Genomic DNA, 2221 nt, shown 5'->3' with positions numbered 1-2221 from the left:
GTACGAATTTATAACTAAAAAACACGAAGCTGACCTGACAAAGTGCGGGGTATTGCTAATGTAAGACAGAATTGGTCAATTAGATGCCGGAGTAATCATGACTTAGCAGTTTTTCCCTTTTTATACTGAATTAAGATGAATAATGTTACAAGACAATCAATTCTTCTTGCACGCCAAAGGAAGTTAACTCCTTCAGTTATGCTAGACATGGCTGTTTCAAACGCTGCGTTAAACATTTTTCTCTCTATCACTGCAACTCTGGGAAATTGTTTAATCCTGGTTGCTCTTCAAAACGTTTCCTCTATCCACGTAGCATCAAAACTGCTCTTCCAGTGTCTGGCTGTCACAGATCTTGGTGTTGGTCTTATAACGCAACCATTGTACGCCGCTCTTGAACTAAAAGATGCTACAAAAGTGAACACGAATTCTTGCATATATGTTATCAAGGCACAGAGAAGCTCGGCGCTAATTTTGTGTGGCGTATCCATCTTGACTTCTGCCGCCATTAGTGTTGACAGGCTTCTCGCCGTGGTGTTGAGGCAGCGATACAGACAAGTGGTGACTTTAAGGCGAGTTCGTGTTCTTACAATTTGCGTTTGGCTGGCCAGTCTTTCTATTGTTAACTGAATAGAGTGTAATGTGAAGTGCTAGATTTCAATCCCGTTTGTATAAACGTAACCTTTCCTTGTACTTGTACAGTCGTTCTATTGGCCTAATGGACATCCTTTTGACCCATCATATTACTAACGTTGTCGCTGGAGTGACGATGATACTTTGTGTACTTTTTTCCCTCTTCTCGTACTCGATAATTTTCGTGAAATTACGACAGCACCAAGCTCAGGTCCAAGATGTTATTAACCGAAGACAACCAAATGGAGGAAGAATATCACTCAACATAACACGATACAAAGAAACGGTGGATAGTATAGCTTGGATTCAATTAACTCTATTTATTTGTTATGTGCCTTTTTTTGTCTGTTTGATGATAGATCATAGTCGTGGACCCCTCATTGTTTACGATTTTACGGTGACTCTTTCCTTGTTTAACTCGTCAATTAACCCAGTTCTTTACTGCTGGAAGATGAAAGAAGTAAGGCAAGCAGTAAAGGAAACCGTAAAAAGCCTTTGTTGTTCATGAAATTGAGTCAGTGTAGTTCAATGCCATCTTGAGTTGCTGCTTCAGTTCTTTGCCGCGCACTGTAGCTATAGGCTAGTGGAAATTATTATTAGGGTTAGCCAAAATTATAAATTCAGAAGATCAACATATTCGTGCCTCGGACAATAGCTGGTGCAAAGAACAACAACAATACACTCGATTTTTGTTTGACAAGGTGCATACTGAGGACATATAGTAGATCGCAGTTAAGGTCTCAAAGAACAAAGACAGGCAGAAATAACGTAGAAAATCGAACCAAGTAGTGGGCATTTTTAATGAGAGAAATACTCTAGTTGACTTGATATTTCTTCGGAACCTTAGACGTAATGTAGACTGCCATGATTGTTACCTCTTGCAGAAATAAAACCATGTATTATTCCAATATTACGCCATTTTTACCATATTTTGTCAAGAGGACGCACAAAATATGAGACGGTAACAGTATTTGTAGTGTTAGCTAAAGAGAAATTTGGTGATTACTACATAATTTAAAGTCGAGAAGCATAGCGTGTTCACAAATCAAAGGTGTGACCACAGGGTACCCTCACAACCTGTGTAACCGTTTGTAATTTTATAATTAATATATTGGATTCACGGTTTGCTTTTTCTGTATCGATATATTGATAAATATGCATGGACCAATGTTAAATAAACGTTGTATTACCTTACCTGCGTAGTACTGTCGTCCTTTTGCCTCAGTAGTGGTATTTTGCGCGGTTTTGAAGATTTCTAGTTCTCTCTTTACTGTGCTTCTTTATAGAGGGAAAAGGGTGGAAGGTTATTATTTTTTTTAACGGCTCTAGCGCCAGCGCAATTTAACCCCAGAAAATCGCATCGGTTTGCTTTTGAACATCGCAGGGATTGGCCGAAAGATTCAGGCTTCCTCTAGTACTTCTCGCTCAAAAGTTTATCCACACGGCCCGTAGCTAGCCCTCGAAGAAAATCAAAATACCATATCTTCCGAGCGGTCGAAATGCGTAACAAGATTCACGCGTAACAACCTAAAACTATCTTGAAGATTGCCTGTTTCTCATTGGACGCCGTCATTTTTGATCAGCTATTGTT

At 39.4% G+C, this 2221-nt stretch overlaps 1 pseudogene; it reads left to right on the top strand.

The window, feature by feature from the left end:
• The first annotated feature begins 207 nt into the window (after window positions 1-207).
• On the top strand, window positions 208-1138 carry LOC138046405 (melanocortin receptor 4-like; annotated as a pseudogene).
• Window positions 1139-2221: the final 1083 nt, after the last annotated feature.

This window comes from Montipora capricornis, chromosome 4 (assembly GCF_036669925.1).
Source record: "Montipora capricornis isolate CH-2021 chromosome 4, ASM3666992v2, whole genome shotgun sequence".
Classification (NCBI taxonomy): Eukaryota; Metazoa; Cnidaria; class Anthozoa; order Scleractinia; family Acroporidae; genus Montipora; species Montipora capricornis.
Note: the sequence above shows the minus strand (reverse complement) of the source record. Positions and strands in the feature narration are given on the sequence as shown.